The sequence below is a fragment of the Camellia sinensis genome, chromosome 1 (assembly GCF_055761805.1).
Source record: "Camellia sinensis isolate YWXY chromosome 1, ASM5576180v1, whole genome shotgun sequence".
Lineage (NCBI taxonomy): Eukaryota > Viridiplantae > Streptophyta > Magnoliopsida > Ericales > Theaceae > Camellia > Camellia sinensis.
The window spans coordinates 49180532-49196312 of NC_138961.1; positions in this window are offsets into that span (position 1 = coordinate 49180532).

Here is a 15781-nt window from a genome sequence, read left to right on the forward strand (position 1 = left end):
TCTCTTTTTCCTTCGATAAACGCGTTTGACACACGGCCTCACTTTTGCGTCATTGTCCGACAAAAGCAGGCCTCGATTTGTACTCGCCTCGGCTCCCTCTCCCTTCTTGTCTTCTTCTCTTTTGCCTTATTCTTAATCACACACTCTTCCATTTTCTTCTTCACCATTCTCTTCTATCTCTTCTTCACCACTCTCATCTCTTTTTTTTTTCTCATCGAGAGACAAAAAAAACTGAACGGAGAAGGCCAAACCTCAGTCTGTTCTCTTCTATTTCTTTGTAACTCATTTCTTTTACACCTCTCACCTCTAAACCATGGCTATCTCATTCCGTCCCCTCACTCTATTTGCGGACCTGAACAATTCCACAAGTTTTGCGGACCGAGTGCCCCTATTCCTACTCTTCCTGTCATTCCTCTGCCTAACCTTCCAATGATGTTGATTGAGCAAATCATGGCAGCTCAATCAGACATTGAAGCCAATCATTTCACACTGATGTCCTGTATGGAGATGGTGACTGCAGTCACAAAATTGGCTCACCGATTGCAAAACAGGATGAATGAGCTCCATCAGGTCAACGCCCAACTCTCGCTGCTCCAACGCATGTACAAGGATGCGTGAGCAGAAATAGGCACACTGAAGGCCGAAAATAAAGTGTTTAAACGGAAAACCACCTCCATGGCCCGGTTTGGAGCAATGTCGTTCTTGGCCTTTGATAGTAAGCGGGGAGTCGTCGCGCTCGACGAAAGCACAGTGGAAGGGGTGTCAAGGGTCGTCCAAGGTGATAAAAAGAAGAAGAAAACGATGGAAGATGCGAGTAAGTAAGCTCGGCGTATGGCCGAAAAAAAAATGAAGGGTGTTTTTTTTTTTTTAATGTTTATTTTGATCGGCATGTGGCCGTAAAAAAAATGAAGGGTGTTTTTTTTTAGTTTTTTTTTATGTAAATATTTGTATTTTGATTTGTTGTTGTGTTTATATTTAAGTACTGAAAAATGAAATTAAAAAGCAGAGAAAAAAAAAAGAAAATTAAGCCCAAATAAAAAATAATAATGAGAGAGCAAATTGTTAATGAGTATATGAGAAACATTTGAGCATGATCTAATTCTCAATTTCTTAGCAAGAGCATACCAATCTCAAGACTATAATAGACATAACAGTGCATAGATCAAACAGGGTTGCCAAGCAAGAGCGTAAATATGGAGCTAAAGTTCAAGTCACTCTTCATTGAGGAAAGCGATCTTCCTCTTACATTATCAACAACTAATCTGCTCAAAGGTCATTTTGTAAGAATTAAGATACTAAAAGCATAGAGATACCAAAATAATCAGAGATACTAAAACAATCAAGCCTCTTTTTCTCCCCCGATGACATTTTCAACAAAATCAAGCACAAGAAGGGAGTATGGTATAGCATATAGGATGAAAGAATGTAAGTCTCATTATAGCATAAATAATCATCCATATGAAGGTAGCTCTATGATACCAAAAAGATGATAGCACATAATGATTACACAATTGAAGCTCATACCATTTGACAATAATGGGCAAAAAAAAATAGTAACATGTGAATGTGCAAGCCCATAAGTTTGATATCAAAAACAGAATAAAAACTAAGGAAATTTTAAAAAATAATCAAGTTTAAATTCTTCCCCTTGTTTCATTTGGCAAAATCAATAGGAGATATGATAAATGAAAGCTCATAACTGAAATGTTATCGTCAATAATATCAAATAGGATGCCAAAATCATACCAACATGCAATCTACCAAGGATACTAATATGCAATCTAGAAGATTTAACAATCATAGCTCAAGCATTATGTAGAATACCAAATATTGCTCATAATAGGTTAAACTCAATATAATCTTATGGAGCTAATGTAATTCCAAAAAAAATGAAGCATGTTTAAGGTATAGCAATCCATATGCTAAGAAAAATCATGAATTTCAATATGTATCACACATTTAAGCATAGGCATGATTTTTAGGTAAGAGCATCATCAAAGAGTATACATTGCAAATCATATGAAGCATAATCAATCTTTTTCATATCAAAGTAATAACAGTATTAGCTCAAGGGATATAAAATAAAATTTTTACATCAAAAGCTTAAGAGAGTATATGAGGCATACCTTAGGTTCAAGAGATGAAAGCTTTTCAATCTTCAATTTTCTTTCATGAGGAGTTCATCTCAGAAGGGTTTAATACGTATGTTAGCAAAATGATTTCTCCCCCTAAGTCAGTGCTACCCTTTTCTATTTTGTGTAAATATAGCATTCATAGAACAATCACTATTACTCAATAAAAATACAACACAAATTACTTCTTCTCACAAACTAAAAAGGTGAAAAATAATTCCATGATCAAACAAGAGTTTGGAATGCTATTTTTCAGAATTTTCAAGTTGTAACGCATAACATAATATGCATATGAAAATAGTTTTATGCTCTTTGTTTTATTAAAAAATGATGCAACAATCTCATTTAATTACATAACATTATCAAGAGGCATTTTCATCAATTCAATCCACATGCTCAAGTGTGATAAAACATTTTACTCAATATGGAACACAACATGAATGTTATAAACAATTAATTCAACAATTTATCAATCAAAAGCATTTCATGAGATGTATGCCAATATAATCCATATTCAAAAGATATTCAATAGGATAGATGCAATGTCTCTACGAACATATGATACTTCTTTTCATTTAGACATTGTGATGGATCATAATCAAGGAATTTCACAACTCATTCAAATATTCCAATGTAAAGCATATAAGCATGAAATTTTCATATTGAGCATATTCTTGAGATCACAAATGTAGAATTCAAAATATAGATAGTATACATCTCAAAAACATGCTATGACATCAAAATTGATTCTACAAAGATATGACTCAAAAGGAATTAACATATTAGTATGAAGTCATATATAAGATGTGAAAAGTATGCTCACAAAAAAATGAATCACTTCTTATCTCTTTTTCATAGCAATGGATGACATGATATAAAATGTTAATGAATACATGAATCATTCATATTCTAATAGGCATTCATCAAAATAATATAATTCCCATTTTTTAGTTCAATGAATGTTTCAAAGAAACTAGCAGAACATGACTTAGCAAACTTAGTACAATTAGGTTACATGGAAGCAATGATTAGACACAACCTATTGTACACAAATCGCACCATAAAGAATATAGAACTTTAAGCTTAAAAGTGTGTTAGGAGTTATACCTTCATTTACCTCTTTGGAATCTTCACCTATACATTACCTCCATTGTTCATCTTAGTAATTTTCATTTCATCATTCTTCTTCTTGTAGGAGCTAATTTTGCTCTTTAGATTGAACACTCTTGTTGTGCATTTCCTCTCGAAGTCCTTGGTGTTCTTTGAGATTCCACCCACAAAATATCTTGATTTCTTTCTCGGTACCCATACTTTCTTGGGTCCATGAGGATTAGTCTTAAGAACATTTAATCTCATAAAAGGTTTAAGAGAATCAAAACCAATGCCTACTTTGTCAAAAACACATCTTTTATTTCCAAGAAGCTTGTTGAGGTTTTCTTTTCCTTTTACAAAATTTTCAAGAGTTTTGTTTAAATCCTCAACATTGTTTTTCAAAATATTTTTGTCATTGGCAATAGACGTAAAGTCATTTTTCAAAGTAGCATTTTCCATTTTTAAAACACCCACATCATTTGAAAGAGAAGTAACTAATTTCTTTAATTTAGAATTCTTAACACAAACGTTTCTAAATATGTCATGTAATTCATTGAAATAACTTTCAAGTTCTACATAATTAGAAATTACCTCATCTTGAGTGGATTCTTCTTCTCCGAGAGCCATGAGACACAGGTTGGCTACTCCATCATTTTCTCCCCAAATGGCTTCCTTTTTGCTGCCATCCATCATTGAAAGTTCATGAGCCATAAATGAGCCTAAGAGTTCTTCAATGCCTAATTTTGTTAGGTCTTTTGTTTCTTGGATAGCTGTAACCTTAGCTTCTCATTCATTTGGCAAAGACCTAAGTATTTTTCTTACAAACTCATCATTAGTATAAGATTTATCAAGAGATTTTGGAGCATTAATAATATTGGTAAATTTATAAAAACATCTTAAAAATAGATTCAAATGATTCCATGGTAAAAAGTTCATAATCATGAATAAGCATGTCAATCCGAGACTCTTTTATTTGGCTAGTTCCTTCATAGGTGATTTCAAGTTTATCCCATATCTCTTTAGCAGTAATACACTCAGAAATTCTATTGTACTCATTTGCATCTAGTCTATACACAAGAATAAGCTTGGCTTTAACATTAGCTTGAAGGAGTTTATAATCACACTCATCAAATTCATCCTCAAGTTTAGACACACTGATATGGTCTACTACCTTGGTAAGAATTTTAGGACCTTTAGTGACAATGAGCCACAAAGCATAATTGGTAGCTTGAAGATACAAAGTCATTTTTTCTTTCCAATGAATGTAATTACTACCATCAAAGAGATGTGGCTTATTGCTAGCTTGTCTTACAGCAAAGTAAATAGAATACATGGTTGCTATGGATCAAAAACTCAAGATTATTAAATCTAAACAAGAGCCCCAGACTCTGATACTAATTGTTACCTAAAAAGCAACCTAAGAGGGGGGTGAATTAGGTTTCTACAAATTAAAATTAATAATACCCCAATAAAATTAACTACTAGTACAGCAAATTATTAACAAGCATAATGATGAACTTAGTAGTAAATGATCAAGCAAAAAATAACAATGAAGTATAACTAACATACAGGGTAAATCAAATGATTAGCACATGAATATTAGATAGATATAGCAGTAGTAGGAAAGTAAAGAGATTAGGGAAGAGGAGACAAAAAGATTTATAGTGGTTTGGCTTCAACCAAGCCTACATCCACTCCTCAAGCTTCACTTGAGATTTTTCACTATCTTCTAACTTCATAAGGTGCTAGCAACCTTTTCACAGATGGAGCAATCCTCCACAGATTTTACACAGACTTTCTAAGTCCAAACCCTTGCAAATCTTAGGTGATTGACAATCACTCTCAAGATTTCAAGAACACAGTGTTTGCAACACTTTTACAAGATGAAATGGTATTTTTGCTTTCAAAGAAAGCTTACAATAAATATCTCTCAATTATAGATATAAAAATGAAGCTCTGGTTTTTCTGTAAACCTCACACAGGAAAGATGAGCTTAATGCTATAAGGCTCAGTGTATAATTTCTGAGAGAGGATGTAAACAAAAATTGAAGAACATTTCTCAGAGAATTTTTTAGAGAATAAATGCGAGTGATTATAGATCAAAGAATATTTTCTGGTTTTTTTAGTAACTTGTTTACATTAGAGGCTTTGGTGTATATAATGAAACTTATAGCCGTTTATAGCCGTTGTATTCATTTGAATTTATAGCTGTTTATAGCCGTTGTACTCCATCATTACTAATTTGAATATCTTCCACTCCATCATTACAAATTTGAATATCTTCCACTTGAACTTTTTGAACCTTTTGGCCTGCTGTTGTGCTGGGCTGTTTGAACATTTGTTTTGGGCTGTTTGAACTCCTGATTTCATTAAATATTAAATACATTCTAACAACATTTAGGATAAAAGTTTAGGTGAGAAATAATGGGACAAAATAAATTTTGATTCTATTTTTCTCTTTCAAATAAATCGTCAAAATAAATTTTGATTCTATTTTTCTTTTTTAAATAAATTAAAATATAATTAAATAAATCATCAAAATAAATTTTGGATTCTATTTTTTTCTTTCAAATAAATTAAAACATAATTAAATAAATCATCAAAATAAATAAGTCTAACACAATTAAATATTTTAATAAATCAATTGGGTCTCGTACTCTACTAAAGAGATATACCCAACAAGACACACGGACACTTCAGGGACACGCAGACACTTTGGGAACACATATGAGCCACACCACATGGCGTATCCCCTTATTTAATTAATTTATTTTCAGGGGACACCCTAGGGACATGTTAAGTTGTCTTTTTCTCCATTTTATTTAGTTTTTTTGATGAATGTTGAATGTTTATTATTTTTTTCTTAGATTTAAAGAATTAATAGATCATCCATAAAAAATATATAAACTGTAAGTATTGATTTGAAAATGTTTTTTTTTTTTTTACAAAAAAATAGAATTAGAGTTAATTTTTATTAATATTGATTGTTTATGGATGTAATATTAATTTAGTTAGCAAATAAAAATATATGATAATATATTTTATTGTCGTGTCTACGCCATATCCATGTCTCCTTTTTTTTCGCTTCTGTCTCAGTGTCCGTATTCGTGCTTCTTAGTTAGCCCTTACTTTGATTAAGATGGGTAGTTTAAATATTATCATTTTTGGATTAATTACATTTTTAGTCTTCAAAGTATGAGTTTTGTATCATTTTGATCCCTAATATTTACATTCTATAAATTTGATCTCTAACGTATAAAAGTATTTCAATTTATTTGGGGACTAAATTGAAACATTGTTATACATTGGGGATTAAAATAACACAATGTAAATATTGGGAGACCAAAATGACACAAACCTTATATTTTAGGAACAAAAAATGTAATTAACCAAAAATCTTTTTATACTAGTGTAGACGTCCCCGAACGTCCCGGGAGGGAATCCTGTTTTGTTCATTGGGGCTCACTACAATTCGGACTCAAATTGTCACGGTCCTGTATCTAATCTCGCAGAGTGCAATGCAAGACCGATGAATCATCAAAGAGTCCAAATCCGGCAAATCGTTTTTGAAAACAAATTTTTTTGAAAGAAGTGTCAAACATGGACTGCTTTGTCAGATACAGAGTCGCCACCTAAATATTTTATTTTGGGGGAATTTAAGAAACCCTGACTCGTTTGCCTAAGGTCACGTGTCCGTCATCAACAAAGTTACCTCGGCTTGGGAACTTGGGTACGATTGGGGAAGGTCAGCTATGAGCACCCCCGCTCGCCCGTTCAAAGATCGGCCTCTACTAACCATGATATCGATTTTTTAAAAACATTATGCGCTCTTATTCCGGTTATTAGCCTAGAATTACTATGTGACGCGCACAACACAAAAGTATAGACCAGATTGCCTAATTTGGAACAAAGCATCGCATCTTCATTGTTTGGAAAGGATTTGAGGTTTGCTACTCGCAAGTAGGCTAAAATACGGATTTCGATGAATTATTCCAATTCAAACAATCCAACCTTCACCCACAGGCATTCGAGCAGTAAATCAACTAAGCGGTTAGCCTCATGACAAGCATGCTTTCATGTTAACATTCACACTCATGCGAGATGCTAAAGCATAAACACTCACCTAGTACTCCAAGCCAAATCAAGGAACATGTTAGTAATCAAATGTATGATCCAAGTCCATGTTAAGATGGCTAATGCATTGCAGGCAAAATGTAGCTAGAATAGGCTCGGCTAATCTATGGATGGCATGTGAAATGCAACAGATAACATGTATTCAAGTTAGATCCATACACGTGTATGGAGGAATTTCCCTCTAAGCAAGCTTATTTGACAAGCTTTACAAGAGAGAGCTCTATAAGAGAGAGTCTCCTCTCTTGGCATTAGGGTTAGACAACATTTTAGAGGGTTTTGATATTAGGGTTAGGAATTTGTATCTATCCTATATCTCTCTCTTTCTTTCTTGAGCTTAGTGTGTGTGTTTTGTCTTACTTTTGCTCACAAGCACCCACCATTACACCATCCCTTGGAGCTGAGACCTCTTGAGGGTTGTTTTTGAGGTTTTGAAGCTGGTTTCAACCTAAAAGAAGCTGCTGGTTCACCATTGTTGAAGGGGTCTTCAAGGGTAAGAAACTAGTCCCTTTATTCCCCATTATTGCATACTTGTTTTGCCTATCTTAGAACTATTTTTGTGCTTAGTGTATAACATAAAAAAGTTCTTTTTTTAGGCCCTCTAAATAGTTTGTTTAGAGTGTTTTGTGGTTTGGAGGTGTTTGACCCCTCTTAGGCCTTGAGAGGCCCCATTTTGTGCTATTTTGAGTGAGCTCCGGGACCTTGGTGTTTGGGCCTCCTCACCACTGAAATCTTGAGGGATTTTAGAGGTGAGAATGGTGCCTTGAGGTCCTAGAAAGGAGAGGGTCACCCCCTCTCCTTGTTGTCCTTGAAATGGACCATTTTTGGCCTCTTGAGGGAGCACGTAGCTAGGCTCCATGTTGGCCATGCCTTAGCTGTTTTTTTTTTTTTTTTGTGCCTATTATGTCATAATATGCTTCTGTTTTTAATTGGTTTTGGTACACCATGCATGCTTAGCATACCTACCATGTAATGCCACTTTGATGCCTTAACATGCCTTAGGTTGTAAACCCTTATTCTAGCATGTTTTAGGCTTAGCCTTGTGAAGCTTTTGTGCTTATTTTACCATGTTTGAGGTCTGTCCATAGTTTTTTGGGTCGGCCATAGCATGCATTGTATGGCCCCTTTGCATTTTTGGCTTATTGGCCTTAAGTGTGTGAATGTGTAGCATGCATCCTTGTTTTAATTTAGTGATTTGGGACCATTTGCCACGTCATTTCAGTCCACTTAGCATGCTTATATGCTTGCATTTCATGGCCCTTTTGATGCTTCAAGAGTTGATGTTTCATGCTTCATGTTTATGCCATTGTGTATGCCTCTAGGATTAGGTCATTTAGATGCCATCTAAGTGGTTCTTGAAGCTTACTCTTGCATGATTTGGGACTATTTTGATTCAATTTGGTCATTTGCTTCATGAGTCATATGGTCATGTTTTAGGTACTTGGGTTTGGTCACATGCATAGCTTGCATTGGTAGGTTAATTTGGCATCATTTCCTACATGTTTTCAAGGCTTATAATACATGTCATATGTCCATGATTACCCCCTGTTAAGTGTGCTTAAAAGTAATCCTTTGATGCTTAAACGTTTAGGCCTTAACATGTGCATGTGTGTATGTGTGTTTGGTTCCATTTTCTTAAACTTTTGGCTACTGTTTTGGGCCTAATTAGAGCTGCCCAAGTCATGTTTAAGTCCATCCTTTGCATGCTTGTATGTATATCTTGCATTCCCATGTTGCATCCTTAGCTTGCATGCCTAGGTTGCATTGCATCTAGCATGCATGTCTTGTTCCTTGATCTAGTGATAGGAATTGGGCTTTTGTTTGTTGGTTTGCATTGCATTTGACATCAAAATGTACACACTTGGTCCCTTGGGCCATCACGCATGGAAATGCGTGATTGATGGTCCGAGAACCAAGGAGCATGTTCCTTTGAGTCATTAACATGATAAGGGACATGATTGGTGTATATATGGCTTGAATTGCATTGCCATGTTCTGCCTTGCCCTCTGTTGCTGTCAAATGCAGATTCTGCAGGAACCTTCTGCCGACTGGCAGTGTCCAATGCCGACCGGCAATCTTTCCAGGGTCGATAGCTTCACCAACGGCCGGTGATCACATGCCACTGCCGGTGGCCATTCTATTCAGCCGGTGGTGTCTCCCAATGTCCAGGGAAGCAATCCTGAGACTTTGACAGTCTTCAGAGGAGTACAGCTTGGAAAACAGAGGCAGCTTGCGTATGGCAGTGCGCTTCTGAGCAGGACCGAGCATGCATTGCATCGAACTCTCTTCCCGAGGCAGTTTACTATTTTTCCTAGCTTAGTTAGTTTGTTAACTAATTAGGAAATTTGTAATAATTAATTAGCTAGGTTAGTTAATTCGTTATTCAAATTGTATTATTTATTTGGTCCCTCCGAGCGAGGGTGAACCTGTAATAAGTGTGGGTGAGTGTGTGTATGTCTTCCAACCCCCACTTCTTTCTTCCCTTTTATTTACCTGCTTATGATGGTAGACTAGGGCATATTTAAATTAGCATACCTTATGCTATGCATGCGTGCATCATTCATCAGTAGTGCATGCACCAGGCTCGATACATCATGCTAACTGCATTTGTATTTCAATTCCAAATTGAATACGTGCATCAACTGATTGCATTTCACATGCCATGTTTAGGTTAGCCGAGCCTACTCTAATTGCATCCTGTATGTGTTGCATTAGATATTTAAACATGGACTTGGATCATGCATTGTTCACTAACGAGTTTATTGTTCTGGCACGGAGTACGATGTAAGTATTTACGCTTTAGCATCCTCGCATGTGTGTGAATGCTATCATAACTGCATGTTTACCATGTGGCTAGATGCTTATGTGATAAACTGTTTGGATGCTTGTGGGTGAAGGTTGGGTTGCTTGAGTTGGAAAAACTCGTTGAAATCCGTATTTTAGCCTACTTGCGAGTAGCAAATTCCAAAACATTTTTCCAAAACAAAAGGATATGCAATGCTTATTTCCAAATTAGGCAATCTAGTCTATACTTGTTTGTTGTGCGCATAATGTAGTAATTCTAGGCTAATAATTGGAATAAGAACACATAATGTTTTCAAAAACGGATATCACGGTTAGTAGAGGCCGATCTTCGGATCGGGCGAGAGGGGGTGCTCATAGCTGACCTTCCCCAATCATACCCTAGCTCCCGAGCCGAGGCAACTCTGGTGATGACGGACATGTGGCCTTCGGCACCGAGTCAGGGTTTCCTAAATTCCCCCATAAAAAAATATTTAGGTGGCGACTCTGTATCTGGCAAAGCAGTCCATGTTTGGCACTTCTTTTTTCTAAAAAATTTGTTTTCTCAAAACGATTTGCCGGATTTGGACTCTTTGGTTCAAGATTAAGAACCGTGACACAAATTGAGTTTGAACTGTAGTAGCGGGCCCCCCACACGGGTGCGTCTACACAGAGCAGGGAAAACAGAGGCGGCCTATGCATGGCAGTGTACTTCCGAGCAAGACCCGAGCACGAGCGCATCAGACCCTCTTCCCGAGCCCCCCTTTTATTGCTTTCCTTATGCTTAGTTAATTTGTTGATTAATTAGGTGACTTGTAATAATTAATTAGCTTACGAGTTAGTTAATTTGATTTATTCTTTCAGTCTCTCCAAACGAGGGCAAATTTGTAATAAGTGTGGGTGAGTGTGTGCATGTCTTCCAACCCCCACTTCTTTCTTCCCTTTTATTTACCTGCTTATGAAAGTAGATTAGGGCATGTTTAATTCAGCATACCTTATGTTCATCAGTATTGCATGCACCGGGCTCGGCGCATCATGCTAACTGCATTAGTATTTCAAATCTAACTTGAATACATGCTACTTGTGCATTTTCACATGTCACTCGTAGACTAGCCGAGCCTACTCTAGCGACATTCCGCATGCGTTGCATTAGACATTTAAACATGGACTAGGATCATGCATTGATTACTAACGAGTTCTTTGTTTTGGCACAGAGCACGATGTAAGTATTTATGTTTTAGCATTCTTGCATGCGTGTGAGTGTTGCAATGATAGCATGATTACCATGAGGCTAGCTGCTTATGTGATATAACTGCTTGAATGCCTGTGGGTGAAGGTTGGATTGTCTGAGTTGGAATAGCTCGTTGAAATCCATGTTTTAGCCTACTTGCGAGTAGCAAATTCCAAAACATTTTTCCAAAACAAACGGATATGCAATGCTTATTCCCAAATTAGGCAATCTAGTCTATACTTTTGTGCTGTGCGCATAATATAGTAATTCTAGGCTAATAATCGGGATAAGAACACATAATGTTTTCAAAATCAGATATCACAGTTAGTAGAGGCCGATCTTTGGATCGGGCGAGAGGGGGTGCTCATAGCTGACCTTCCCCAATGGTACCCAAGTTCCCGAGCTGAGGCAACTTTGGTGATAACGGACACGTGGCCTTTGGCACCGAGTCAGGGTTTCCTAAATTCCCCTATTAAAATATTTAGGTGGCGACTCTGTATCTGGCAAAGCAATCCATGTTTGGCACTTCTTTTCAAAAATCTGTTTTCTCAAAACGATTTGCCGAATTTGGACTCTTTGGTTCAGATTAAGAACCGCGGCACAAATTGAGTCCGAACTGTAGTGAGGCCCACGGGCGCGTGCTACAGTTTCTGGCGACTCTGTTGGGGATTTAGAGAGTTTGACTCGAACTCGTGATATCCTATTTTGATTTCATTTATGTGTTTCTTTGCATTGCATGTGCATTGGTGCGCCTAGGAACACAGTGTTTGCCATCTGCCATTCCTGAACGGTTTGCTGGAGGCTTGTCTTGTCAAGGCATGACCATAAGGCTGACCGGTTGTGGGCTCTGACAGTATGGGAACACAAACCCCGATTTTTCTGGGGCACCCTTTTTGACAATTCGACCTAGTGCATATTCGGAATCCATAGTGACCATTCCAAGCTAGGACAGGTTGCTTACCCGATTATAGGTTGTTTGAAACCGCTGCATGCGTAGTGAAACCCTAGCCCCTGACAAAATAGGACAGGGAAACCCTACCCCAACATAGGGGTGCTTTGGCTCTCACTTATCTGCTATGTGCTTTAGAGTGTATCTCTACAGGAACGTACATATCAGTTTGCAAGTTTGAGTATCAAGCCCGAGGGCACCAGTATCAGTGTTGTTGAGAAATCAGTTATCTACGTGTATCAAGTTCAGTTTTGGGAACAGTGATTCTGGGGAACAGTGATCAGCAGTAGAGTGCAGTTATTCGGCTACACCCGTGTTTGATCTGTTTGGGCTGAAATGCTGTTTGTTTTTCCTTTCAGTTCAGAGTGTCCAGAGAATTGATACAGAATAGCTAGTGTTCCTCCTTGCTGAGGCAGGACTTATGATGACACAGAATTCAGAAGAGATTGTGGTTATGACAGCTACGCTAGATCAAGGGATCACCCTGCAGGATGAAACCAATGTTGATGTATCGCATCCGCCCAGGTCGCCTGTCGCGCACCCGATCTGGACTCTCCAGTTATATCAGGCTCGCGAGCCCACTACATTCGAGCTGATGGAAATGATTGGTGACCTCCAGAGATCCATGGCCGACCTGGCCTATGGAATGTCGGCTTCGTTGCCAGCGGTACCGTATGCCGGGAATTTCATGCCATTGGAGCCCCTGCTACTGGGGCGGATTGTGATAGAGCTCAGCCAGCCAGAGGCAGCTTCCAGCTACAGCCACGATGTGTCAGCAACAACCGGGCTTCGCTCTGAAGTAGCAACCCAAACCTTTGACCAGGCTGAGGCCAGAGGCAAGAACAAAATGAAGGCAGATGCCGATCCCATTGAACAACTGCTGCGGGCAGTCGAGGCTTTGAAGGCCGGAGGGATAAACAAGCAACAGATATCCACAATTGTGGTAAAAACTATGGAGGATGCTTTCCCCACTCCACCTGAGGGTAGTTCAAGTCAGTTGAAAAATCGGGATAGGCCCCGTCATGCCAGAACAGTTCCTCCTATTCCCGCCCCTGCACCTGGGAAGGATCAGAAAACCAAGGCAGTGCCTGCCGACCCTTTTGCTAGTGCGTCTAGTAAGAATACTTAGACTTCAAAATACCTGCCCCGAGGGCGCAGGACCTTTCGTGCTCTCTACATGCCTCTATCTAAGGCACTTCAAATCCTTGCCGAGAGGGGGCACCTTAAACCCTTGGAGCCTCGGCCTCTCCCAAACAATCTCCCTGCTACACATGATGCTGCTCAGTACTGTGCGTACCACCAGCCAACAGGCCATGCTACCGACAATTGTTTCCGCCTCCGTCATGAGGTGCAAGATTTGATTGACAACGAGGTTATCCTCCCGCCCACCTCAGCCAAGTCCGTTACCACCCAGTTATTGGATTTTGAGGACACAGATACTGCAAGTATGTAATCAGAAGGTGAACCACCTGCGGGCGGCATTTGGTATATTTTGGATGTGGTGTCTGGCACGCATTTTTGAGCATCTGTGAACGCTAGCTTTGTAAATTCTGGCTTGGGTATCGAGTCAGTCTTTTGTTTTGAGTCTGTCTCTTTGTCTTGAGTCAGTCTTTTTGCTAAGGGTCTGTCTTGTTGTAGCGAGTCACTCCCCTTTGTATAGAATACCAGGTGATTTCGGGATTGTTGCCTCGAACACCGTTTTGTCTTGTAATTACCCGTTTTTGTTTTTGAGTCTGTTTCTGCCAAGGGGCCAGTTATACCAACAAATCTGAATGAAACAGCTGTGGCTATCTCGTTTTCATGCTTGCTTTCAGTGTGAGTTAGTTGTGCCAGAGGATTTGAATGGGCTAACAGTACATCTCGCCTGCTCTCCTGCGCGCCAAACTCATTGCATTAACCTAAGTTTTTCAAAAATCCCTTTTGAACACTGCGGTGATAAAAACGAAGAGGAAGGAATTCCTCGGGTTTTGTAAAATTTTGATCATTTTGAGAGAAAGAGAGGCATGCTAAGCCCTTAATGAATGAAACCATGCTTGTCGGTGTGAGTACTGAGAAGGATCCTAGCTTGATCCAGATTGGTTCCACACTATCTTCGGCGCGAGCGATTTGTCGCTTTCTTAAAAACTTTCAAAAACAAATGTTTTGCGCGGCCTTGTGAAGACCTGTATGGAATCACTCTTGAGATTGTGCAGCCTAGGATCGCTCTCAGCCTCAAGATTCGACCTGTTTGTGATGAACCTTGAACTTATTCGGAACATTCAACGGTCAACTGTCAGAGGAGGCCCGTGTGGCCAGTTTTGAAGCAGCCCTCAAACAAGAGGCACCAAAGTCAAATCAAAAAGATTAGATCTCACCAGAAGAAGCTAATGGAGTAGCCATGATGGATTCTTCTGCAAATCATTGCAACAGCCGTTCTCCTAGATACAGAGAGGCTTCAACTTCAAAAACCATTTGGCATGGACTTGTTACACTTTTACCCTTTGAGAGGCTCGCTGGGCCGAAAACCCGGAAGGGCGACCCAGGCAAAAGTTAGAGCAAGAGAAAAACAAAAAAAAAAAGAGAAGAAATAAAATCAATAAAAAAAAGAAGAAAGAAAAAAGAAGAGAATGAAAAGATACAAAAAATCAAGAAAAAAAAAGAAAATGAAAAGAAGCTCGCAAGGTCGAAAACCCGCATTGGGCACCTTGGCAAAAGTTAGAGCCTAAAAAGTGAAGGTTAAAATACCCGAGTATACCTTAACCGGAACTACGTAAGGCTTGATTCCCATGTTTGGGATACGTAGGCAGCTTCATCCTGAAGTCCAGCCCTCAACGCTTTCATAGCGCCTTAGTCCATGTAATGGTTTTGATCATCCTTGCCTTCTCTGAATCCGATAGTTCGGTTGTGACAACCGGATACATAGGCAACTTCGTCCTGAAGTCCAGTCACTCAACACCTTCAAAGTGGCTGTGTCCATACATTGGTTTTGACCATCTTCGTCTTCTCTGTATCCGAGAAAGTTCGGTCATGATCATCACTGGTGAGGACTGTTTACAACATGTTGCGGCATCATCCAGACAAGGGGCAACTTTCTGTTGCCATGAGTCGCCGTTCAAACTAAGGGCAACTTTCCGTTGCCATCCACCCCTTTCAAGCCAGGGGCAATTTTTCATTGCCTCCGATCCGAGGTTGCGCATCTCAAAGAGTAAGTTCCATGCTCGTTGAGCATTGACTATTTGCAAAATAGTTTTTGAAAATTTTTACTAAGGTTGACTATTTTCTCGAAAACTATTCCATTTTCCAAAACTGGACCATTTTCTTAGACCCAAAAAGGAAAATTTTCAGTGCTCACAGCCTGACTTGCATGGTTTTCAGATCAAAAATCGAACAAGTACGTTAATCCGACTCTCATCTTGATCAAAACTGTTTTAGTAGAAAACCAAAACAAAAATAGTCAAAATGATGAACTAGGGGCACAGTTGAGTC